The sequence below is a fragment of the Equus caballus genome, chromosome 4 (genome assembly GCF_041296265.1).
Source record: "Equus caballus isolate H_3958 breed thoroughbred chromosome 4, TB-T2T, whole genome shotgun sequence".
In the NCBI taxonomy this organism is placed as follows: domain Eukaryota; kingdom Metazoa; phylum Chordata; class Mammalia; order Perissodactyla; family Equidae; genus Equus; species Equus caballus.
The window spans coordinates 24635324-24663064 of NC_091687.1; the positions used below are offsets into that span (position 1 = coordinate 24635324).

Sequence of the window (27741 nt, forward strand, 5' to 3'; positions counted from 1 at the left end):
GATTGTGGAGGCAATTGTGGAAGTAGGGAGATCAGTGAGGAATGAGACATGGAGAGACAATGAAGCAGGAGCAATGAAGGTGCAGAACAGGTGACTCGGACTGATTGGAAGGGAAAACTGATTGGTTATTATGTGTAATGAGTGTAAGAAATGGAGAATCCCAGGATGACACACGGCCTCTGACTGGGATGCCCCGATAAGTATGGAATCCACTCACGGAGCTTGTGATTGCTCCAGGAGGAGGACGGTCAATTGGGGGGATGTGAAGTGCTCTCAGGTAGAAAAGTCCGGGAGACAGTAGAATATACTGGTCTGGAGCCCAAGAGAACACTGTGCCCTTGAATTGTCATTTTATTGGATATTTCCATTGCAGGTATTACCTTTAGCTGAAGAATAACCTGGCCCGGTCTGTCTCATGCTCACTATCACCATCCATATCGAGCCAGGCCAGGTTGTGGGTTACCAGCTGCTTTCCAGACAAGGCTGCTGTGGTTAGCAGCCTGATTAGTTGCAGTTATCAGCAACTGATAAATAAAATATTGTGCATATAAGTACATTGGGAATCATATTTGTATATCACTGCAAATCCTCAGATAGGAATCCCTCATTTCTTATTTAAGACAGCATCAGACTGCTTGGTTTTGTACATTAGTGACTGGACCAAAAAGACTAGGAGGTGACTGTTTTTTTTAAAGCAGTAGTTTTTGAATCTGCAACCTACCTTAGAGTCACCCAAGGAGCTTTTGAAAAAGAAGATGTCTTGCTCCACGCCAAACCAATTGAGTCAAAATTTCTGGTGGATGGAGCAGCGCACAGATTTTTAAAAACTCCCTGGGCCATTCTGGTGAGTGGATTAAGTGGTGTATGTCGCTTGTGGCAGAGAAGGAATTTTGAATTTGTTCTCCAACTCCCATTTCTTACTCATTGCATGAACTTCCTCAAGATCCAGAAACAGTTTTATATTCATTAGTAAATCAGTCTCAAAGTTACATTTTTTTCATGACTTAATTGATGAAAATTCTGTTACAGTGGCTCTCAGAGTATGTTTCCTAAGACAACAGCAGCACCTTGAACTTGATAGAAATGCACGTTCTTGGATCCTCAACCCAGGCCTCGGAATAAGATACTATGGGGTGGGGCCCAAATTTGTGAGTACAAGTCCTCCAGGAGATTCTGATGCATGTCAGAGTTCGAGAACCACTGATACACTCATGCACACCTCATGCTGGGTTCTGGATTTACTAAAGGAACAAGGTAACTGTGCTTGTCCATAAAGGACTCACATTTTGAAGGGCTGAGCAGGGAGAGAGACACATGAACAACTCACTGTAATGCAACGTCTTATCATAGAGATGATTTGGGATTTCAGTGGGAGCCGAGAAAAGGGGGTAATTCTACCTCTGTGATAGGGGCAGTTTCTCAAAAACAACTTTATCTGGACTTCGAAGAATGAGATTTTTGCCTGGTCTCCAGACAAAGGGAAGAGAATGAGAGCATGCTGTGGGCCTAATGCTAGGGTTTCAGAATTTCCTGCTTTATTTTTCTAAGTGACCATAGGGAAACTTACAATGTCAATAGTAAAGTGCCTGAGAGGCGACACATTGTACATTTAAAAATGGAGGTGGTCATTTGGTCATTTTTATTTTTTTAAAGTAACAACTAGATGTCAAGAATTGAACTAGAGTCTGGAATGTGGTTGATCATTTTAACGTTCTCCCAGTAGCATGATTTTTCCCTAAGAGTTGTTCGAATAAGAAAAATGACTACTTCACATCCTTTAGTGAACTTTTACTATAGAAAGCAAAGAAAGGAAGCGAAAGTCTGCATTTCTAGACACAGTAAATACATGTTGAATCACACTGACTCAGAAAGTCTCTCAGATTAATTGAGCCACTGCCACTTGTGAGTTAAAAGATGTCCATTTTGTGACTCACTCTTGAAAATTGCACACATTCACCTGTTTGCTTGGAGAGATCACTTGGAAGCAAACAGGTAAGTTTGTACCAAGTAGAGGATAAACTCGGGCTGTGGGTGCAGCCTGTCTATTTGTGCCTTTATGTCAAAGGAAAGAGAGCAGGGATTCTAGACCACTGTTTACTTAGCAGCTATTTTAATAGCATTTACGAAGGATTTTATTTAAGAGCAGAAATGTGATACCTGAAGGTTCTCCTGCTATTGGTGTGTGGGCCTGCACATGGTGGTGACGTCATGATGGCTTTACCAGTTGTGCTTCCTTGCACATGACATCATTGTGATCATTTGTTAAATTTTTTTCTCTTATTCCAGGTTTTGGAGAGAATTGATGCATATAGTCTCTCCAGATGATAAACTGACGTTTGTATCTGAAAAACTGTGCATTTTTAGTTTCTTTGCCCATACTCGTAAATTTGTCACTATTTTAGAGTCTGGAATAAAAATAAATCATTTATTGAATCTAGTACTAACTTGCACGATCCTTTTTTTCAGTCAAGTATATTTTAATATGGTACTAGAAAGTTAAACAATTATCTCTTTTACAAGAAAATAAAAAAACCCAGAACCCCCAATTTCATCCGCTTTTTTTTTTTTTGATTTTATTTTTTTCCTTTTTCTCTCCGAAGCCCCCCGGTACATAGTTGCATATTCTTCATTGTGGGTCCTTCTAGTTGTTGCATGTGGGACGCTGCCTCAGCGTGGTTTGATGAGCAGTGCCATGTCCGCACCCAGGATTACGAACCAACGAAACACTGGGCCGCCTGCAGCGGAGCGCGCAAACTTAACCACTCAGCCATGGGGCCAGCCCCTCATCCACTTTTGATGAAGTCCAGATGAATGACAGAAAAACAAAAGGTGGTTCTTGAAGAATCATTATGTGACCTATGGTTTTTAAAGTATTGATTTTAAGGAGCTTTCAAGAATGATGAATTTCAGAACTTTTTCTTAGTTTTGATTTGCTGCAAAGTTAATAGAGAATCAGAAACATTATCCGTAGAGTTACTTCTTGATTTCTTTGTCTCTGATGCCTTTTCCTGGTACTTTATGCATGTGACATACATACGAGTGAGAATCATGTATTGCCTTAATCTACCCCTCCTCCTTTCCTCCCTTCCTCCCTTCCTTCCTTCCTTCTTCCTCCCTTCCTTCCTTCCTTCATTCCTTCCTTCCTTTCTTTCTTTTTTTTAAGCTGTTATGAATAAGCCTTCACAGAGAAAGAAAATTTTGGCAAATGACTGCAAAAATATACTGTATCATTTCTTAAAGTTAGAAAATGTCAAAGATCTTCAGTGTTCGGGGCCGGGCCCCATGGCCGAGTGGTTAAGTTTGTGTGCTTCGCTGCGGCGGCCCGGGGTCTCACCAGTTTGGATCCTGGGTGCGGACATGGCACCACCCATCAGACCACACTGAGGTGGCGTCCCACATGCCACAACTAGAAGGACCCACAACTAAAAAAAATATACAACTATATGCTTGGGGGCTTTGGGGAGAAAAAGCAGAAAAAAAAAGATTGGCAACAGTTGTTAGCTCAGGTGCCAATCTTAAGAAAAAAAAAGATATTCAGTGTTTATGATTATTTTTAGTACAAATATGCATACACATCTTTCATTCCTTGAAAAGTAGTGTTGACTTAGGAGTTTTGCTCAGGACATAGCTTGTTGTATTTTTTTCCCTGCAATCTGTTGTTAGTTACAGTAGGAAGAGAAAACAGGTTAGAATCTACCTAAGCCAGTTGCAGTTTTCATAAAATAAACTAGGTGGTTCCAAGCCTCCTTCCAGCCTGATACATCTATGAAATTAAAAGCAAATCTGAATGCGTGAAAGATATGTATTTAAACATGTTGATAATAAGTGTGTTATCCCTATAATTTAGATGCTAATACATTGATGTCATAATAATAATACCTTGCATTTGTACAGCACTTTACAGTTTACACAATGCCTTAACACCCATCTCTCTGAGCCTCCTAACAACCCCACAGGGTGGGGATAAGTATACCCACATTTGAGGATAGGCCCAGGCTCACAGATCCTGCACTGTGACTGTGATCCCTGGGCTGGTCAACATGCAGGTGTCAGGAGCTGTTCCTGCTGTACAACAGACGCTGTTTCCTAACACCATGCCAGATGTCGTAAAAGTTCACCCTATTCCTCGTTTGAGACACTATTGGTTTTTAGCTATTGAGGCCTCCTAGTCACTTTTAGTCCTATTGGTGAATCAGAAGACTAATATAAAGTGTCCTTCGAGGTTTCTGTTATACTTCCATTATTATACCTAATGCTCCACACAATCTCTGTGTGTTCCACTCCATTTTGTTCCTTCCTCAGTTTTTCTCGTTTTGAAGTACTTTTTCAGACTCTCTTTATATGTATTATAATTGCCCATTTCATAAAATATAGGGCAATGAATTTATGAGCCTTGAAAACATTTACTTTAGAAATTAGAATTATGACTTTTTAAAGTTGTGTCATAAACTTCTGTAAATTTGCCAGACCGATAAATACTTGAAGAGAAAATGAGGGGAGAAAGTAACTTGGTGTAGCAGTTGGGTCGGTTAGCAATGCCGATGGCTACCTGTGGTAATTCCCTCACACAGATGTGTAAAGAGTCCTTGCTGTGACTTAAATGGAGCACACACTTAAACTCATTAGGGTGTGTAAGCAGCTATTACGAGAAGAGACAAACTTCACAAGTAGTGTGGCACTACAGGATTGCTCATTTCCTAGCATTCTCTTTCTAAGAAGCCATTCTGGCTGGGAATACACTTTGAAGCATTGACTTTACGGAGAAATTAGTATGAAATTCAAACTTATTCACTTTGAGGAGCTTTGTTGGTTGAACAAATGGAGTGTGAATGACAGTAGATCTCTCACTGTTGGTGATACACCTTTTCTAAGAGAAATTTCAAAATACAGTGCAGTGCCTGTTTTCCTCCATTTGGAAAGAAAGAACTTTATTTTGTTATTGTTTATTCTTAACCTACTGGAAACTTTTCAGTACTCCTGCAGAAATTCGCCAACAGCATGTTTATATTTCATAATTATCAAGTGAACTAGGAAAAAGTCTCGTATGTGATCTGAACCATTGATCTCCAGCTGCTGTCGGTGAACTGCAGTTTAGAGAATATCACTAAGTGGACACATTGATTTTTTGAGCCTGAGATGATGCATCTCATTTTGAAAAGAAAAGAAAACTTTTCCATTAAGCAGGCAGTTAGTGTATTCATTTCAGAATGGTTTTAGGAAGTGCGCCTCTCCGTCTTTCAAAAGTTACTTGGGCAAAAGCTATGCCATTTCACCGTCAACCAACAAAGTCTGCCCAGCCAAGGCAGAGTAGAAAGTTGAGCAATTTGGTGAAACAGGAAAACATTGTCAGACAAGTTGCTCGGTTTTTCACTTCACTTTTGGCTTCTAGAGACTCGTTCTTGTTTAATTGCAAACTTAGTGATGTGCCTGGTTTGGAGGAGAGATATTGAGTGAGAAAAGTCCTAGGTGGATGGAAGACTCGGGTGGTTATCTGAGTTCATCTTCTCTCATGACTCAGTATTGTTCTTAAAGTCTCGACTAGAAAAGCTAGGCTTTTACATTGTTGGGCAATGGCTACTAAATAGTCATAATGTTGCCCGGTTGCAAAAACAAAACATTCAAACTATAGCCAGGGAAATAAGTAGTCATGAATTCAAGGCCTGAACTATGCTAATGAAACCAATGAAAACGGGGTGCCAAGGTGAGGAAAGTTGCCAATAGTTTGTTCTTCTCTTGCAATTTTGGGGATTTCTTTTTCTTTCTTCTTGGACTTCATTTCCCTCCTAGGCTGCTTTCTCTCATTAGGGTGATAAGGGAAGAGTAGAATGGGATAGAAACCATAGGTGAAATGCAATGGTGGTGAGCTCAGGGATGCTGAATGTACTTTGTAGTCTAGTAGAAGTTTTACAGGCTGGGTGACTTCTGAACACTATTTACAAGGTTGATTTTTAATTAAAAGAGAAGCACTAGGTACCACATAATGTAATCACAGTAGTACTGATCTTGTGACCGTCACATGTCCTGTTCACAAGATGTTCTCCAAGCGAAAAAAGGCCCAGGCTAAGTGTAAGAGTAGTTTTAAAAGTAGCAGATAGTAATTAATTAATACCCAGTGATTTTGAAATGAGCCACCAAACATGCCAACTCAGTAGCATCATCTTAGAGATGGAGAGAGAGTGATGAGATTGAGTCTGTCTCTGAGGAAGCAGTTTAGTGCAGTGGGGCAGAGGTTCAGTGTGCCTCTCAGGGAAAAAAGTACGTCTGCAGATGAATTTCCTTTCAAAGAGAAGTGAAGTTTCACTCCCTGAGCAGAGCTCCATTTGTACATACTTCTGTTCTGTAGCAAGCAGAATCCTGGCCTGATCTGGATTGGCCCTAACATTTTGGGGGGATGTGTCTCATGACATAGGAACCAGGATATGTTTACAGGTTTACTTTCGTTTAGAAGACCGTTGGTTTTGTTGTTGTTTTTTTTCCTGTATAGCGCTGGGCCAGTTTTTAAACTGCTTTTGATTTCGTTGTACAGCCTGATGATTTATCCCTGTGCTATTTTCACATTAGAGCTTTTATTGTGGTTCCTATGAAGGCCCCATTTCTGGTCTATTTTTCCCTGCTCAACCTTTCTTCCCTTTCATCACTAAAGCACACGTGACAGTGATGGCCATGCACATTTCCTCGAAATCCAGCCTTTGTATCTTCATGGTCCCTAGACACCTGGACCATCTCATGAAGAGAAGGACAAACACCCTGCCTGGAGCACTTGGCCCTTTGACCAATAGTTAAGTTCCCTAAAGAGAGAAAAGAATGGATCTCTATTCCCCCTTTCAATTGTTATTGGATCTGAAGTTAATTGAGCTGTTTCAGGTAATGCTTAGGACATTTGTGGTGGATTCTGAGCTGCTGCGCGCCCACACCCGGTGGCCTCCATTTCTATCTGGGACTCTATCCTCAGAACTTCCTTAGGCTTCCCGTCCTTCATTGAGTCTGTAAGAAGAAGACCTGCAGGTGCTTACATGGAACTATGAAACTGCACCATTTATCTGTCCATCTTTTTACCTATCTATCTATCATTGGTTTTGAATTTGCCAGGTAACAGACTGGTCATGAATTAACATATGCTAGAGATTTGCTCTTTCCTACCAGCAGCATATAAAAGTTATTTTTAAAGTTGTTTTAAATCTGTGAGTAAAAATAAATTGCTTTTGCTGCAAGAAACACCAAAAATGGAAAAATGAACAGTTCAGAGATGATAATTTATTTCCTAGGCATTGCTAGAAGCATAGTTACTTTAAACAGTGAGAGGATTTATGAGATGTTTGACTTACAAATGGGTTGAAGGGTGGTCTAACCTTTGTGCCGGTTTCACCATCATAAGCTTTTTGGAGTCATACTGATGCAGTCATGGGGATGTGACATGCTTGGGAGCGGTACCTTTGAAAACATCAAAGACACAGGGGAAACGACTGTTGCCCCTGGCACAGAAGAATTTGGGAGGCAAACTTTTATTTTCTTTGAATATTAACTTTATGGTTAGCATATTTTTTTTAAATATTAAGAAGCCGGGACAAAAATGTGTGGTTAGGAAGATTTGGATGAGGGAAGTTAACTGTTGTTTGTCCTGTAGATAATATATGTATATTTTTTTCCCTGAGGAAGATTAGCCCTGAACTAAAATCTGCTGCCAATTTTCCTCTTTTTGCTGAGAAAGACTGGCCCTGAGCTAACATCCGTGCCCATCTTCCTCTACTTTATATGTGGGACACCTACCACAGTGTGGCTTGCCAAGCGGTACCATGTCCGCACCCAGGATCTATACTGGCAAACCCTGGGCCATTGAAGCAGAACGTGTGCACTTACCCACTGTGCCACCAGGCTGGCCCCCTGTAGATAATATTTTTAGGCAGTAAGTTCTTCACTTTCAAAACATATTTTAGAGTAGGTATTTTTTTGAACTTAATGATTTGATCTTATTTTTTCTCAGTAATTTTTTTTACTTAATAGAGAAGTTAAAAAGACTTTTTTTCCTTTTCTTTTCGTTTTTTTTTTTTTTTTTGAGGAAGGTTAGCCCTGAGCTGACATCCGTGCCCATCTTCCTCTGTTGTGTATGTGGGATGCTGCCACAGCATGGCTTGATAAGTGGTGGGGAGGTCTGCGCCTGGACCACTGGGTCACTGCCGGCCCTGAGAAGAGTTTTTTTAATTGTTGTAATTCTTTGAAAAATCCTACTGAAAACAAAACCCTGACTACCTTATATAAATATAAATAGTGGCTTGCTGCAAAAGCAAAGCTTTTTCTTATTAGCTTTTTATTTTTAAAGAATTACAGAGTCACAGGAAGTTGCAAAATAGACACAGAGAGGTCCCGTGTACTCCCCCAGCCTCCCTCAATGGGACATCTTAGTAGTGAAGTTTTAAATATTTAGTTTGACATGTTTCTCTAATATTAACCTAGGGTAAACATTCACTGTTTTAATTAGCTAGTGAGGTGATAATTATAGAAATCATAACCTTCACAATACTGTTTAGAAGTTAATTGTTTTTAAATGAAATTTTTTGGTCTTTAACATTTGGGGGCCATCAAGGCATGAGGAGGAAAAGGGAATGAGGGAATGAAGGAGAAGATTGGTAAACAGGCAGAGAAATAGAAAGAGAGAGCGAGAGATTGATCAATTGGACAAACCAAACACTCTCTTGTAGTTTTCAGATGAATTTGCATGTGCTGAGTTTGTATTCCGTTCAAATCACAAGAGGTTGGATTTTTCTATGTGTGCCATACAGGCTGGAGCTGGAGGGAGCTCCAGCCTTTGTTTATTTTCATCTATTTGGTCTATTTTGCTTTCTTTATTTTAAGTATAGGTGCCCTGGGTGAGGGTCTTCGGGAATGCTGGTGATGTCGTGTTTCTTGATTTAGATGCTGGTTACACAGATGCAGTCATTTGGTGAAACATTCATGGAGCTGCACATTTTTGATTTGCACATTTTTCTACATGTATGTTGTACTATAGTAAAAAGTTGTAAATACTGGGCTCGGTCACTTAATAGAGGAGATAAAAAATCTCCAGGGAAAGCCACGATTTTATCAGAAAATTCAGGATCTCAAAGAAGGTATTGGACTTAAAATCAAGGCAATGCGTCTCTTCTTTGTTCTGGTATAAATAGTAAAAAGCTCTCTTCAACTCAAAGTGATGCTCCTCTTACTGTTACTTTAATTTTCTCTAAGTCAATTACAAATTATTTTAAAAATAGGTTTGAAGAGGATGGCAGCAAAGTGGCAAACTCCTGCTCCTTTACGCATATATAAATTCTTCTAAGGAAAGCATCTTTTAACAGGTATTAACCAACTGCAGAATCCTTGCAGAAAGACAGTGTCATTTGGCAGTAACCACAGTTTCCTTCTGTTTCTGTCACCTCCTAGGGTCAGGCTCTTGTGCAGCTGTTGTCAGACCAATACAGGGAAGGAGGAGAGAAAGCAGTCCCATGGTAAAGGAAAGTTGTTTTTTGTTGACCCCCCCATTTACCTTGTACTTCCCTTCTCTTCGGTTGTTCAGTCCCGCACTGCACGTTGTCAGGTACCTGAAAGCAGTTACTTCAAACATTTGGCTTGGCTTTCTGCTTGTTCACAGCAAGTCTGGTACCAGTTACTCAGCAGTGGCCTGAATCAGAAGCGTGTGGATGAAATTTTTATAACTTAAAAACTTCATTCCACAGTCGGTGCTTTTCCAATTGGGGTCCATGGAAACTGTTTTTCTGTAAAGAGGGCCCATGTATAATTAAATTCGAGAACTGTCACTGTAAGTGAATGTATGTCCTAGATGTAATGGAACTCAGAGGAACAGAGAGAGAGGCTGTCTTGTTCAACGCACTGTATTAGGGACCTGATCATTAAGTGCTTGGTTGACATTTGGATAGCAAAAATAAACAAAGGCTCGGCAGTCCTGTTGTACATGTCACGCTGTAAGAAGACCTAGAAGACAGGTGTGAGAAACAGTGGAGATGGTGAAGTTTGGAAGCCTGGAGAACAGTTTGAACAGCTGAGGATGTTTAATGGGAAGGAGAGGAACTTTTAGGGACTATATCTGCCTCTCTTGGCTGGCAGGGAAAAGAGGATGTGGGGATCAGCAAAGGTAGTAAAACGCACTGGAGGCACAAATCATTTCAGCTCATAATCCAGAGAGGAATGTGCTTCATTGAGGGAGAGCCACTCTGAACCTGGAGGTTTTTGGGGACTGAGCAGTCACTCATGGGGTTATTACTGAGGTGTGAGTTCGTTTATAGAGAGGGTGAGAATAGGAGGTCTAGGAATACTTGAGTATGTAGGTATTTAAGAAATAAACTCTGTGCATCCTGTTACTTTTCATATTTTCTTGTGCTGACACAGTGGTTGCAAAGGAAGCAGTCCTTGAACTGTGACCCCAACAGGCGGGGAGCAAGAAGCTAACTCTTCCTGAGGGGTTGACACTGAAGGATGCCGGGGAGAGATGGGGGTTTGCTCTTGGCTGATAGCCTTCTCTTTCTTAGACCAACTAATGAAGCTCTGATACATGGCTGTCCTCTTAACTCACACACTCATGGTGAAGCAGAAATTCAGAATTCCCTGAATGTGTCACAGTTTGTAAGCAAGTGTTCTGAAACAGGTTTTTGTATAGGTTAGAATCAGCGTTGTCTCCACTGAGTCAGGTTCCAACAGTGAAATTTGCTTGTTGGAGACTCTTGTTGCAGGGACATATGAGTTTTCTGCATCAAGCTTGGAATCTGGCCATGTGGAGGTCAGAAGAATGATTTTTTTCCCCAGGAAAATATAAAAAGTGGATTATACCTCTGTAGCTATGTTGCCTATGAACTTTCTGTAGAACTACTGTACATATGTGTCCTGCATTTCTTCCAAGAGCTGTTAATCCTGATACCGACAGTTGACATCAAGTAGAATTCAGGAATAATGAAGAAAAAGGTGGGCTTAGAAAATTTACATAATTATGTAAGTCCTCTGTTTGATATAATTGGAACATTTTTCCATTGAGAGAAGCTTTGGTAAATAAAAAAAGGAGTGGATTAGACCTTTGCAATGTATTTTATCCATTACTATTTTTATTTCAGAACTGATTTGAAATATTGCAAAGTAATATTTAATAGTACTTTCCTAAACTCTTCTTTACTCTGCATTTCATCATTGGATTACTAAATAATTGGAGAGAGACTTTGTTTTTGTTTTTCGGTGTCTACTTATAAACCATGTTTTTTGAATTACCATGTTTTGGGGACAGCATGCTTTTTCCCAGAAAATCTCAGGTTAACATTAAATAAGCACTGTATGTTTATCTGATCTTGTTTATAGGAGCATGAAAAATTCAGTAACCTTTGTATATACTTTACTACTAACTAGCTAAGAGGTCATTGGAACATTTAGAATTCCACTATAAACTTCTAAAATTGTCAGGTGAAGTCTACTGCATCTATATCAGAGGATGTTTGTTATTCATGTAGGAATAAAATTAGCTATGTGAGAAAGAATATGTATGGTTCTATTTGGAAATCTCTACATTCAGGGACAGAAACCCAGCCAACTTCGTGTCTTTCCTGAGTTAACCAGGCCACTCTGGACTGTTCACAATGGTGGACGACCTTAGTAAATTCTGTCTGGGCTTCTATTCTGGTCAAGGTCGTGACTACACACATGATGTTAGAGTCATTGATTATGGTAGAAGTTATCCATAAAGACAGGAAGTGAGCCTGAGGTACTCTGCACTTCTTTTCTGACATTCTAAACTCATGATCATTATTTGTCTCCTGGTAGAGCTTTCTTACTAGATTGGAAGCTCCATGCAAAAAGCAGCTCTTATGATTCCTTCAGCCCATAACTCCCAGCACCATGCCGTGTACACAGTGGGCACTAAATAAATACCAACTGTGTGAATTGAACATATCTAAGGTATGATTGCATTTCAAATAAACTTCTGAAATCCTAACACATCTTTATTCACTGACAAGCATGTGTTGAAAAAACAAAGAAAAAAGAGACTTTGTTTGAACCCGCAAATGATTAGGTTATAATGATGTTAGTTAATGAATTTCCTCATTGGCCTTCTTTATACTTAATTAGGAGTACATAGAAAAACAAACATGTCTAAAGGAGTGTGACAAGTGTTTTCTTACATATTTTACTTTTCAGAGAATTCATCTCTAAAGGAAAGAACATACATTGGTTTAAAAGTATTTTTAAGGAATTAGTAGTTGGATTAAAATAGAATTATCAAGAAAAAGTGAATCTTTACTTCATGCAATCGGGATTAGACCTCTTCATATAGAAGGATCTGAGAATTATCTGTAGTGTTCACCATCATGCAAACAACTCAGGGGTATAGATATCTGTTTTTTTAAAAATTCAACTTAGTAGAAATTGGCAGGCAGTTTAGAGTAATACATGATCTTCAGAGTCCGCTTACTAATTACAAAAACTAATTATTTTGCATGGAATATGATAAAGTGATTTTAAGTGTATAATAAAAGGTCATAACCATGACAACTCTTAAATATTACGTCAAAGAAAAATAAGTTTGACTTTCATTTACCTTGGAAATAACTGTTAACTGTAACTTCAAGAAACACTATAAACAATGAGCTTGCTCCATGCCAGAGTGTTGTGAAAGTCAAATAGCTGGTGGTTATTTATTAATGACAAGAGGCAGAAGTCATGTCCTATATGTCTGTGTGTCTTGATCTGCCCAGAGTTGGCACAGTGATGAAAAGACCACAGGTACTAAATGGGAAGTTATTAATAAAATAAAATGGAATTTCAAGGACAGGGAAAGCAAAGTTTGTTTAATTCTGTGACTCATATCCCAGGTATCATATGTTTTTTTTACACTCAGTGCAAGATTTCCCCTGTTTTGATTTCTATTTCTGTGTGGCATGGATGTGGGTGAGAATCTTCTTTACAAAGGAAGTTAAAGCAGTTTACTCTATGTCAGTGTGTGGGAAAGTTATGAAGATAGAAAATTTTGAAACAGCAACCAGATGATTTTTTGAATCTTCAAACCAGAAGACCTAAAATAGGGGGAATCAAAAGAAATATCGACACAAAATAATCATAGCAGGTCAGACTTTGCTGCCATACATGAGTCTGAAGAGCAGTGTTGGTCTTGACTTTGCACATAGAAGTTTAACTAATGGTTCTTTCTCATTTTACCTCTAGAAATGGAAATTAGCATTGCAGGTGACTTTATTGGAATGTAGAGGCTGTCTGTGAACTTCCTTTTGTTGTTTTTAAAATAGACTATTACATTTAAATGTCAAATATTATGATAAACTGGCGTCTTTTAGAAGTATAAAGCATATCCCTCTATTAGTATATGTTCTGCCTATTTCAGGTTTATACTGCCGTTTAATGACTATCTACTATATGCAAGGTGTTACCCTCAAAGGTAGGACCTAAAATACTGCCTAGGACTTGAGTTGCAGATCAAGTTAATAGATTTCAAGAATATGGAGGTCTAGACCAGTCGTTCTCAACTGAAGACAATTTTGCCCCTCCCAGACCCCCTCCCCTCTGCGCCCCCAGAGACATTTGGCAGTGTCTGGAGCAATTTTTGGTTTTCACACTGGACTATGTAACTGGGATCTAGTGGGTGGAGGCCAGGGATGCTGTGAAGCCTTCTTGAATGCCTAGGACAGCAGCCACCATGAGAAATGATCCCAGCCCTGAATGTGAATAGTGCCGAGGCTGAGAAACCCTGGGCTAGGCCAAGCCAGCCATAATCAGCTCTTACTTACCCATCTTCTTTAATATTGCACCAGAATACACTTGTATTCTTTATTCCTCTTGCTTTGGAGTTAACTATCCCTGTGCCTGAATTTCTTATGTGCCCAGAAGTACAGCAGCCAGCATGGAGTTTGGCATTCCTATCAGGTGGCACTTGGACCAGCATGCCAACTTCACCTGCACCAGCTTGCCCAACCTGAAAACTCACCGAGGGAAAGCAATTAAGGCATCGTGTGAAGACGCTTTAATTATACCCACCAGTGAACTCACTTAAATAGGAATCCAGGAGGCTCTGGCATTAGAAGTTGGCTCCTTCACTGCTGTAGAAACAACGTAAATTTAACATAAAACTTGTGCTTTTCCTTTTCATTCTTTTTCCCCCTCTCCTGGCACTACAAGAGCACCATTAGGTAAAGAAATCTTTCACACGCCACTCCCTCAGAACCAGAAGAACAACCAGCTTGTTCCAGCCCAGCTCTGTTGTGGAGAGAAGGCAGCTAGCTACTCCCTTCTGAAATATCCTTTCTCTGAGAGCAGCCTACCCTAGCTTGAAAATGTGTTTAATAGTTTGAATTACACAAGTAAATGGTAAATATATATGTGTTTCTGCTTTCTGGTACTCTAAAACAATCCTAAGGTTTTAGATTACTCCACCTAATGGCCTAGCAGAAGGAAAGGAAGCCTTCTGCTGGGCAGAGGTCACCGTGTTAGTGTTGGGGCCCTGACCTGCCAGCTGCCCAAAAGAGCTGAGAAGTCACCAAGCGTTTGGCTATGCCTGAAAGGAGTTACCAGCATCTTGGAATAGGGCATCGCCTCTGTGGGGTGTTCTCTTGGCATTAGGGCATGGCAGGTGACCAAGGGTCCTGTTGGAATTGGAGGCCAACTTGAAAAACAAATCTAGTTATGAGCTTGAGTTCAATAACACTTGTGTTTCCCCATAACCCATGTGTATCATAAAACAATAATTTCTTGGACTTCAGAGCCACACCTGTAATGGTGCCTGGCATACAACAGGTGCTCAATAAATATTTGTTGAGTGAATGAAAGAGTTCAGAAGTGGATGGGATCTTGGTCCAACTCTCATTTGACAGAGAAAGAAACTCGAAGTCCACAGAGGTTCTACAGTTACCAAAGGAAAAAGGTTGCTTTCATGGCCCATGGTTTTCATGGTCCTGTGAATCATGTGCTAGCACAGACACCCAGGCGTGTGACCAGCCACCTTGCTGGCACGGGTGCCTTCCACGTCCTGAACCCAGCTTTCTTCAGAACAACCTCCAAAATTACTTAGGCTGTAAGCTCCTCCAAATTTGTGTCACCCCTAGGTGAGAAAATCAAAAGAATGAATCCTATGGGGTTGAAGATCTCAACATAATTGTTGGTTTTAAAACGATGAAAAAGATATTTTCAAATGTTTGACTCCATTAAGTAAGATTTTTAAAAATTTTACTTTATCATATTTATTAGTTATTGCTCTACCTATATTAATATAATGCAAGTGTTCCTCTCTGTATAATGTTTTAGAGAACCAAATTGAGATTTTTTTTGTAAATTAGACACATTTTAATCAAATTTAGTGTGACTACACCCAACTACAAAACTGATTGAGCTTAATTTGAATTTGTATATGTTTTTTCCAATAAAAGACCCGTTTTCCCATCTGTAAAAAGGAGTTAGATGTCGTGATAGCTAAGGTACCATCCAAGTCTAAGAAAAATGCCCTAAAGAGAAGCTTCTGGACAGTTCCCCAGTGGTCCTGGAGCCCCCGAGTCAACATCACACTTAGTGGCTCTGCGATCTCGTAGAGGCACCTCATTGTGCCTCAGTTTTCTCACCTATCAAATGCCAACATAATGGCACCTAAGGCAGGGGGCCGTAGTGAGGATTCTGAGAGGTAATGTATGGAAAGTGTTCGGTACATATTAACTATTTTATTGCTGCTGCTACTGTTATTGATGTTGTAGTTTCTAGATTCGCTGCCATCCAACAAGGTAACCATGAGCCACCTTGATGGCTATGGGGCGTTTGAAATGTGACTTGTCCAAACTAAGATGTACTGTGAGTGTAAAATATGTCCTGGATTTTGAAGACTTAGAATAAGTATGTAAAAAAATCTCAATACTTTTTTGAATTAATTACACGTTGAAATGAAAATATTTTCGGTATATTGCATTAAATAAAATATATTATTAATGTTAACTTCAGCTGTGTCTTTTTACTTTTTTTTATTAATGTGGCTACTAGAAAATTTTAAATGACGCATGTGGCTCGCATTACATTCCTAGACTGGACTGTGGGCAATATGTGCGGTGAGGATCCGAGAAATGGGCTGCATGTTTGTTACAACCTTAAAGTATCTCCTAGTCTCCTCCACTTCCAAACTTTGGATCTTGAGCCTGAATTTCTGCTTCTGTAGGCTTTATTTTAACTCTGAAGAGTTAGCATTAATAGGTTAAAAAGAATAAGCGTCTAGGCAAATATGAATTTAATTTCCCTTTTAAACTGTTCTGCTCTGGCCAAAGGGAGATACTATTTAAGCATAAATCTGCTTCCAGTAAATGGAGTGAGATCCAATTCCTTACTCTTCAGAGAGCCCGCTGAGAAGGTGTCACTAAACTTGCGAATGGGTCATCCTGTACAGCATAGGTGTCCTTATAAAGAGCAGCACTTGGCTTGGTGCTTCTTCCATCAGTGGTTCCCAAGCTGTTCCTTAGACATATGTTAGTGTTAATAAATGTTCTTGAAAAAAAGCATTCTCTGGTCAATTAAGCTTGGAAAGCACTGCGTCTACAAGACCTCTTCTTGTGCACATTTCATGTTAAAGATTCTTAAAAGTCCTGTCATAAAAAAAAGCCTGTCTAACGTTGTTACAACCCACAATTTCTCAAATTTATTTGACCACAGAATCATTTTTTTCAAAAAACATCTATAAGACACACCCCCCTGTCTGCATGGAACAGTTTCAGAAACACTCTCTTAAATAATGAAAAGTGTCCACTCACCTGAACAATGATTTTAGGGAGGGGCAGTTTGAAACAGACCCTCTGAAATGTTTGAGACTAGTCTTTACTTATTGCTTTTGTTGGAAGAAATCCCTGATAAATGTGCTTCTCTAAAAAGAGTGAAGGGGAAAAAACAGAGTAATTGCAGTTTTGTCAGCATGTCAACCTCTAATTAATAATACCATTCTTGTTCTTGGTTTGTCAAATGATATTAAAAATGAATATCTTGTTTAGATAAGTAACATAAGGAAAAAAATAAAAAGTTTATATTTATTTATAATTAGTATATTTCCTGAAAATAGTTGAAACATCCTATGAGAGTTACAAATATGATAGGGCCATTCCAGCAAAATGTAGAGGAGCAAGAACACAGTTGTAAAGGAGAGAAGAAGGCTCTGCTAGAAACTGAGGGCTGACGGTGGTTGCTGCAGATGAGTGTGAAAACCAGCTCTGAGTTCCCTGGTTGCAGGGAGGCCTTTCAGGTGCCTGATCCCAACTCCAGGCCTGGTTTGATTGCTGCCTAAGTCATAATATGCAAGGCCAGCTCTAAGGGTATCTCCTAGAACATCTAGTTACTGCAGATTTCAATTTAGAGGATTATGTATTATTGGAGTATTATTATTCAGAAAAACTTTATTTAAAAAGCCTGAAAAGAAAGAAACTTAATGCATTCAATCAAAATGTTTCCTAAATGGAAAATATGTTGTATACGTACTTGATCTGGCCTGCTGCTTATTTTATTTTATTTTTTTTAATCTATTTATTTTTGGTGAGGAAGAGTGGCCCTGAGCTAACATCTGTTGCCAGTCTTCCTCTTTTTGCTTGAGGAAGATTGTCCCTGAGCTAACCTCCATGCCAGTCTTCCTCTAGCATGTATGTGGGACACTGCCACAGCATGGCTTGATGAACAGTGAATAGATCTATGCCCGGGATCCAAACCCATGAACCCCGGGCCACCAAAGTGGAGCATGTGAACTTAACCACTATGCCACTGGACCAGCTCCAGGCCTGCTGCTTATTTTAAAAGATTAAAATTGAGGTCAAAGAAATCTATGTCTGATAAAGGGTTAATTACCAAAATATGTAAGGAATTTGTATAACTCAATAGCAAAAAAACAAATAATCCAATTGAAAAATGGACAAAAGGCCTGAGTAGACATTTTTCCAAATAAGATGTACAAATGGGCAACAGGTACGTGAAAAGGTGCTCAGTATCGCTAGTCGTCAAGGAAATGCAAATCAAAACCACAATGAGATATCACCTCACACCTGTTAGAATGGCTATTATAAAAAGACAAGAAGTAACAAGTGTTGGTGAGGATGTGGAGAAAAGGGAACCCCTATGCACTGTTCTTAGAAATGTAAACTGATGCGGCCACTGTGGAAAATAGTATAAAGGTTCCTCAAGAAATTAAAAACAGAACTACCGAATTATCCAGCAACCCCACTTCTGGGTATTTATCCAAAGGAAACTAAATCAGTCTCTCAAAGAGATATCTGTACTCCCATGTTCATTGCAGCATTGTTTACAGTAGCCAAGATATGGAAACAGTGTAAGTGTCTGCCTCCAGATGAATGGATAAAGAAAAATGTGATGCAATGAAATGTTGCTCAGCCATCAAGAAGAAGGAAATCCTGCCATTTGTGACAACATGGATGAACCTGGAGAACATTATTCTAAGTGACACAAGCCAGACAGAGAAAGACAAATATTGTCTACGAATATTGTATTATCTCATTTACGTGTGGAATTTAAAAATGTTGAACTCATAGAATGGTGGTTGCCAGAGGCTGAAGGGTGGGGGAAACAAGGAGATGCTGGTCAAAGGGTAAGATTTTCAGTTAGAAGATGAATGATTTTTGATGATCTAATGTATGACATGTGAATATAGTTAATAATGCTCTAGTGCATACTTGAACTTTGCTGAGAGAGAAGATCTTAAGCATTCCCACCACACATACACACACCCAGGAAAAGGTGACTCTGTAACAGTCAGTCAAATAACAATCCCCGGCATATTTGTTAACTAAGAAAATATTCCATTGGGGAGCAGAAACTTCTGTTTCATTTTTATCTCATCAATTTCTATTCCTTAATGTACAACATGTATTATTACACTATATATGTACATTATAATTAAATAACTAATCATTTATTAGGGGGATGTTCTCAAAATGTTTTTTGCTGACAGGGATGATATTAAAAATCCTCAGACCTTCCTGCTCTAGTTTAGTCCAGCGTTTTTCAATCAGTAAGGAGGGGTATTCATAAGAGCTTTTTAAAATGACACATGCCCAACTCCGGGGCCAGGTGTAGACGGTAGGTGACAAACGTGTGTGTTGTGTAAAGCTGCATAAGCTGGTTCCGGGGCCCCGTGGAATGTGAATTATAAGTGCTGATGAAGTTAACAAAGCTTAGGGAAACACAGCTTGGACTGCCTGATGGCCTCTGGATGACCTTGGACGTCACTGTAATTTACCTTTGGAGAGACATCTTTTTTAGTATGGTGGGACCTTCCATGATGCTTCTGAAGTGGTTTTGTCTGTTTTTTTTGGTTAACAGACTTTCATGTGAGCCAATAGAATACAGTGGTTAAAGGCACCTCTTAATACACAGACTGGGTTCAGACTGGGGCTGTGTCTCTCCCTGGCTGTGTGACCTTGGGCGTGATCCAAGCATCAGATTCCTCAGCTTAAGAATGAGGTAAAACCCTCCGCTTCTCGTGGAGCACTGAGTGGGACAGTACATGCAGCTTAGTGCAGAAGTTCACGGCGACCGTCCATGGCACAGTTCCATAAAATACAGTAGCCGCTAATTCAGAATTCAAGCAAGGAGAAAAATAAACTAAATGACCTAGGACAAATTTTCTTCTTTTGAATGACTCTAAGAATTAAAACAGCATAAAATGCTGTTGACAGGAAGGAGCTGCACATCAAATAAGAGCTGTCTCTTAATTAAAGGAAATCTAAACTATTAACACAAACAATATGAACAAGCCATTTATACACATCAAACCAAGGCTGAGCAAGGCTCTTCTTTTCCTGTTAATAAATATTTCCCAGCATTTCCACTCTGATTTTTAGGGCAGACACTAAGTAAACCTGGTTCCCCAAGAGGGGAATCTTTGGTTTTATCGGCTGGGTGTTTGAATTGTAGCATAAAGCAGACATAAAGTCATCAGATCATTTTTGCCTGAACTTAGAGCCACTAAAATTAAATCTTTTCCTCAAGTGTATGCTGATGTTTGTTATGGCCTGGCTAATCTATATTTAATGTTTTTTTATAAAAGAAAACACTCTGTTATGAGTATGTGTTGTGTCTAAGACTTATTTACCTCACTCCCCATGATTTTAAAAGTAAGCAAGCTTGGTAATATGACATGCGAGGTATTTAACAAATCGCAACTGTTATGCACACATACACTCACAATTTAACAAAAATAATAGGTCTGAAAAGCAGTTTGAAATTCTTTTATTCATCAGAAAAAAAGTGCTGTGTCAGTATTTTTATTAGCTGTGAATGACTTGTGAGAATGTGTAACGGGAATTGGTTCCTGCATTCAGTGGCTTTTATGAACTGGGTGCTGTATTAGGCACTGGTGTCCCAAAGGTAACATAGTCAGAAGACCTCGTGACTAGTTACTGGAGAGTTAGGACCGTAACCTAGATCCTTAGACCTCAGTTGCTTCTGTAAACACCAGAAGGAGGAAAGCCATTTTGGAACACCCCAGGCTATTAGGATAACAGATACCAGCTAGCTTAATTTTTGCTAAGAAGACATTCGAATGGCATAGACCCATGGAGTGGCTGTGCTTTGATAATTTGGTACAAATATTCTACAGTTATATCAAAGATGGAACTAGAAACTCAAAGTGCTATTTTAAAATGATGTTTTCAACCTTTAAAATAAATGGAAGTGTTATTTACTTTTAGTATGTATACTTAACACATGAAGCACTTCAATCTTGCTAATGCAATACAGTATTACTGAACGTTTATACTCAAATTAGTAGAAGTATGAATTCCATCCACATTATGAATTATAAGGTGATCTTTATAGATTGGACGTGGGAATAATGATCACTGATATCTCCATGGAAAGTTCTAGACCGGGTTTATAACCTCCTTGAGGAGGCACGAAGAGAATAGAATTTTAATGTATCTTCACTATGGGGAAAGCTTGAAACTACTGCACTCTCCTGCCCCAGTGGATTTCATTACCAGACCACTTTCCTCTTCATCATTTCACTTGAGGCACAAATCCACAGAGAACTCAGCTACCAGGCCTTCCTCACACTGCCCTGCCCTGGAGGGTTAGACCTAGAGTGCTTGTATCAGTCTTTAAACATCCCTAGAGAAGGAAATTTGATACTTGCTCCTAATTCTTTTTTGACAATTGGGGATTAGGTGTCCCTTGGCATTGGACTCTCATTTTCTCCTCTCCTCCTCCAGGCCCTTCCCTCCTCAGTGCCTACCAGAGGCTACATTGCTTCATGCGGCTCCCACCCCTGGTCATCCAAACTCACCCCTCCAGGGGCTGCAGCAGCAAGGCCTCTGAGCAGCAGGAAACGAGCAGGACAGGGCCCAGCAGGGCCTGTCTCAGTAACAGGCTAATAGGGAACAGGTGGGGCTCTTTTATTTACAAAATGGTAAACTCAAACAGAATTTGGACTGTGTGTTCACCAGATCAGAGGAGCGCAAATCCCTTGCTTACATGCAGCCTAGAGGGCAGCCTTTAAAATTAGAATCTAGCTATTATTCTTAACGGCAGAATCTCCACTCGCATCCTCACCTCCTTAGACTCCCACGTTCTCTCCAAAAATGCTACTTGAATCTGTCCCTTCATCCCCTCCACCACCCCTAGAACCTGGTCTCACTTCAAGCAGAGCATTGTGACAACCTCCCCACTCCTCTGCTAAGCTTTCTCTGCTCAGCTCCACCCTTCTCTCTCAAACTATTTTTAATTATAGTAAAATATATATAACACAAAGTTTACCATCTTAACCATTTTTCATTGTGCAGTTCAGTGGCATTAAGTACATTCACATTGTTGTGCAGCCATCACCACCGTCCATCCACAGAACACTTTTCACCTTGCAAAACTGAAACTCTGCTCCCATTAAATACTAACTCGCCATTTCCCTTCCCCGAGCTCCTGGCACCCACCATTCTGCTTTCAGTCTGTATGATTTTGACTACTCTAGGGACCTCATAAGAATGGAATCATACAGTATTTGTCCTTTTGTGATGACGTATTTCATTTGCCATAGTATCCTCAAAGTTCATCCATGTTGTAGCATATTGCAGAATTCTCTTTCTTTTTAAGGCTGAATAACATTCCCATTGCACACATTTACCACATTTTGGTTGTCCATTCATCAGTCAGTGGACACTTGGGTTGCTTCCACCTTTTGGCTATTGTGAATAATGCTATTATGACCATGGGTGTCCACTGTCCCCTTTATAGCCCAAATCTGATCAAGTCACTCCCCACCTTAAAATCTTCAACAGCTCCTCCTCCCTGAAGGACAAAGACTAGAACTCCTGTAGTTTTCTCCTGCCAGCCATCCCCTGGGTCTTCTTTGCCCATCGTCTTTGGGCAAGGCCTTGCATTTCCATAACCTTCTGCCTGTGTCCATGCTCTGTCCTCCATGTAGAGTGCAATTTCAGTATCTCTACCTGGTGAAATCTTGCTGCTTCTTTCAAAAAAAAAAATCAAAAACCAAAACCCGCAGAGTTCCAGTGTCCTGGCCTCTGCGTAGCCTTCGGCTCATGCCTCTACCCCATCCCCTCCTTCACTGTAGCACCTCATATGTGCCTCTGCCACGGTCCTGGAATGGGCACACTCACATTTGTATGTCTGTGTCACCTCTAGGGTCTGAGCTCCGGGAAGGTGGGCACAGTGTCTAGTTCATTTTGGAAATCCTGGTCTGATTTGTCCTGTCTTTTCTGATTAAGTGCCCAACTTACTGGAAAGGTCCCTTTAGTGGTGTGACAGCCCCTGAGCAACAGGAGAGTCCTTGTTAAGTCATTTTTTGCAGACTCCAGTTGCTGCCACATGAGTTTATCTGGTCACCAGAGTCATGAATTGTGTGGCAGGCATAGCCCAGGAATCCTTTATACAAAGATGGGGTTCGGCTGGTCAAGTTCAGGTCACAGACCTCTGAAGTCTTTTGTCCAAGGTTAAAGAGAACTTTTCAAGAGCCAGACACAATGTGGTCTGGCCCCACCTACTCTCCAAGGTCATGTCACCCAGCTGTCCCCTGGCTCACCTGGCTCCGGCCCCACTGGCCACAGCTTAGTTTCTCAAACAGAAGTTCTTACTCCCTTGGGGCCTCTGCACAAGCTGTTCCCTCTGCCTGGAAAGCTTGTCCCCCAGATCTTCAGTTGTAGGCTCCTCCTCCCCTTGCAGGGGTGTGTGTTTGCTTTTTAAATGTCTCACCTCCATGAGGGTGGAGCTCTTACCTGCTTCCTTCACCTTTGCACTCACAGAGCCCAGCCCTGTAAGGCAGCTTGAGTGACACAATGTGTACTGGGTCGAGAGTGAGAGAGACCCTAGAGCCCAGTCTGCAGTGTCTTCTTTCAGTTGTGTGACTTTGGTCGAGTCCCTTATTCTCCCTGGGCCTTAGCTTCCTCTTCCATAAAATGTGATGAAAATTCTGCTTTCTGGGGTGTCTTGGAGGATTCACGTGGAAGGCCCTGAACCAGCGCCTGCCGTCAGCTCCAAGCCTTGCAGTAGCCTTACACAGAATTCCTTCCTCGTACACAATTTATTCATTAATTAAATCTGTATTGAGAAATGAGTTCTCAAGAAGTGATTGTGCACCTTGGTCTTTGATGTCTTTGCCTGAGTCCTCCATGTTTTAACCCTTCTTATTCTTTAAAAATCACTAGTTTCAGTAATCAATCAATCATTATACTAATAATCATAATGAGTGTGATCCTGCCCCACCATGGCTGTGTTCTGCTGGAAGCACACTCAATGCTGTTCTCCCCAGAAACTTCGGGGAAATTCATGCTCAGTTGTGTGGACCCCACTGGAACAAGGACAGAGAACCAGGCCAAGACTTGTTGTGTGTTCGAGGTGTGATGTGCTGGCCAGGCTTTTGCACACGATAGGTGCAGCACGTGGCTGAGGAGCAAATGCCAGGCAGGACCCTGTGGAAAGGGAAGGCCGGAGAGGGTGTGCACTGCTCCCAGTGGGGGTGAGGTGGGGCCCTTGGCCAAGGCATTAAAAGTGACTGACAAAGGTGGAGGAGCTGCTCAGGAAAAACAGCGAGTGAGAGGTTGCACAGCCCTTGATTCTTCCTGACTTCTCGTTCCTGCTTCACCCAAGCAGATCAGCTCTCCAGTGATCCTGGAGACAGAGTGAAGTTGTGACTGGGAGAGGACATAAGAAAGAAAACCCAGATTCCCAGTATTGAGAGATTCCTCTCCCCCCATCTCTGAAAATAGAGCCCTTCAAACATTTTAGGGACAGTTTTGTTATTGTTGTTGTTTTGCTGTTTGTGTGAGGAAGATTCTCCCTGAGCTAACATCTGTGCCAGTCTTCTGTTTTGTATGTGGGACACCATCACAGCATGGCTTGATAGCTGTGTGTAGGTCTATGTCTGGGATATGAACCTACCAACCCTGGGCTGCTGAAGTGGAGCCCACAAACTTAACCACTATGCCACCAGGCTAGCCCCTAGGGACACATTTTGTTTTTAAAGATTGGCACCTGACCTAATTTCTTCTTCTTCTCCCCAAAGCCCCCCAGTACTTAGTTGTGTTTTCTAGTTGTAGGTCCTTCCTGTTCTGCTGTGTGGGACGCTGACTCAGCATGGCTTAGATGAGTGGTACTGTGTCTGCGCCCAGGATCCAAACCGGCAAAACCCTGGGCTGCTGAAGCGGAGCTGGCGAACTTAACAACTCGGCCACGGGGCTGGCCCTGGGATATAGTTTTGATGAGAAAGATGTTATTTTAGCTTTCTAACTATGAGAGGATATTTGTCTTTCTTAGGTCAGGGGAAAAAATGCAACCCATTGCACATTCTTCAGTGCAGACTATTTTAATTATTACCAGTTTAATGTGTGTTTTGCTTATTTAAGGAAAATCCCTGTGGTTCCCTGACGTGCTTCAAATGTCATAACTTTGTGTTTGAGTAAATAAGACTTCACGGTCCAATTCCTGCAGGAGCTCAGTCCTCAGTGTCAGGGGCTAGGGACATCTCCTTGACCACTGAAAAGAATGGACGCGTCTCTAGAAATGAGACCAACCACACAGCCGAAGTCACTGTGGCAAAAACAATGCGTGCCTCAGCGCCAAAGGCTGGTGCCTGATCTGCAAGTGTGTATATGCGTGGAATTTCGTTTGCCTGTGGCAAGTTTTCAAGACCACTCTGCAACTTGAGTGTCTCTTGGTCTTCTCTGAAATTTTCCAGTTTTGGTAGTCATTGGAGCCCCCTCGCTCCTGTGCATGTTTTCTACTCCCAGGAGTTTCACAAAGCGATTATAAAACACCACCATTTCATCAGAGCTCAATTTACCCTGCTTTCCATTTAGAAACAGCACTGTCTGCCTCAGGCGCAGTGGACAGGAGCATGGCATCAGCTGCCTGCTGGAAGGCTCACATGCTCTGAGCCCTGAGGTGTCCTCAGTCTGTCCCTGTCCCAGGGCTGGTAGACCTGGGAGAAATGTTGATTATGTAATTATTGCTAGCTGCCCAGGGCCAAAAAGCAAAGGTTACAATTAAAATATGAAGGTTGGCAAATCCGAGAATTCTGACCTTCCTTGGAGGGGCAGGCCTGCACTGCTCCTCTCCCCAACGCGGCTGCCCCTGTGTCCCCAGGTAACCTCAGTGGGGTGGCACATTTTCTAGGAGGACATTTGATTCCCAGCTGTTCCCTTCAGGTGATTCACGTAAGCTCACACTCATTTTTTTTAGCTCTTAACTGTTCTGCTTTACAATGGACTAGTTTTGTTTTAAGCAGACAAACTCGATTGCCAAGGGACAGTGATAACTTCTTCAGTTTCTAAAGAAGAGTTTTCATTTTCCCCAACTTGCTAAAAGACAGGTTCCCTCTGTACCTCTCAGTGGAATATTTTCCGTGCATATTAACAATGTGAGTGCCGTTCATATCTGGGACTTCTGTCAACCTTGGAACAAGGAAAGCGTTGCCTACCAGGCTGCTTGTTCTTGTACATTCTTTGCCCTGGATTCCTCACCCACCCCCTTTCTGGAAGACCTAAACATTCCTACTTAACATCTGGCACTTCACACTTCATTCCCTCAGACCACCTAACCTGCGTTTCTCAGGTCTTCCAGGGCCAAGCTCTCTGTTTAGGAAAGTATGGAGTGCTCCAACAAGAACCTAGCCATTCTAGTTCAACCTCCAATTTGACCTTGGGTGACCTTGACAAATTTCTCAGTATTTCACCCCCAAGTCATCCTCCCTTTGGTGTGTGAAGGACTAAGTGAACTCTGCATGGAAAACACCACTTGAGGATTGAAAACCATTTTGAAGACAGCAGGAAAAGCCATGTTTGTCCAGACAGGGGTGATGTGGATCTGGGCACAGCATGGCTCTATTTTAGCCATTCCAGGAATTCTTTTAATGCTGATTTTTCCTGGCTCCCCAGTGGGGACTGGGGCTCGAGAAGAGGGAAGAGTTCTCTCTTCTCTCAACAATTACTCTAGATGAATCAGCGACTTTGGTGCTGCAAGCCGTTAAACACTGACTGTGTCTTTTGTTCCAAAAATTGGGATGCCTAATCTGAAGTGTAGCTTGACAGCAAGCCCGAATGTGTGAAACCTGCTCAAAGATCTGGACCACCAGGCGACCAAAACCCTGGACGCAGAGCAAGGGCAGTGGTGTCTCTGGGTTCACATTCCTCACGTGGTTGTGGGTCCTTATGGTTTCCTCATGGCATTACTGCTTTTATTTTATTTTACTTTTCAGGTGTACATCATTATATTTCAATTTCTCTGTAGACTGCATCATGTTCACGACCCAAAGACAAATTACAATCCATTACCACACTCATGTGCCTAATCATCCCTTTTGCCCCTGCTCTCTCCCTGCTTCCCCTCTGGTAACCATCAATCTAATCTCTGTCTCTACGTGATTGTTGTTGTTTTTATCTTCTACTTATGAGTGAAATCATACAGTATTTGACTTTCTCCCTTTGGCTTATTTCACTTAGCATAAGACCCTCAAGTTTCATCCATGTTGTCACAAATGGCTGGATTTCATCATTTCTTATGGCTGAGTAGTATTCCATTGTGTATATATACCACATCTTCTTTATCCATCCATCCCTTGATGGGCACCTAGGTTGCTTCCAAGTCTTGGCTATTGTGAATAATACTGCAATGAACATCGGGGTGTATGTATCTTTACACATTTGTGTTTTCATGTTCTTTGGATAAATACCCAGCAGTAGAATAGCTGCATTGTATGGTAGATCTATTCTTAATTTTTTGAGGAGTCTCCATGCTGTCTTCCATATTGGCTGCACCAGTTTGCACTCCCACCAGTGGTGTATGAGGGTTCCCTTCTCTGCACATCCTCTCCAACAATTGTTGTTTCCTGTCCTGTTAATTATAGCCATTCTGATGAGAGTGAGGTGATATCTCATTGTAGTTTTGATTTGCATTTCCCTGATAGTTAATGATGTTGACCATCTTTTCATATGCGTGTTGGCCATCTGTGTATCTTCTTTGGAGAAATGTCTATTCAGATCTTTTGCCCATTTTTTAACTGGGTTGTTAGTTCTTTTTGTTGTTGAGATGTATGAGTTCTTTGTATATTTTGGATATTTACCCCTTATCTGAAATATGGTTTGGAAATATCTTCTCCCAATTGTTGGGTTGTCTTTTCATTTTCTTGATGGTTTCCTTTGCTGTGCAGAAGCTTTTTAGTTTGATGTAGTCCCATTTGTTTATTTTTTCTTTTGTTTCCCTTGCCCGGTCAGACATGGTACTTGGAAATATGCTGCTAAGACT

At 41.0% G+C, this 27741-nt stretch overlaps 1 protein-coding gene across 2 annotated transcripts in view; it reads left to right on the plus strand.

Moving 5' to 3' along the window:
- EGFR (epidermal growth factor receptor) overlaps window positions 1-27741 on the plus strand; it is a 199606-nt gene that overhangs the window by 7185 nt on the left and 164680 nt on the right. For both annotated transcript variants that reach the window (XM_070264449.1, XM_070264450.1), the window contains exon 2: window positions 9415-9479. The gene's annotated coding sequence lies outside the window, so the exon portion shown is untranslated. The remainder of the gene's footprint in view (window positions 1-9414; window positions 9480-27741) is intronic.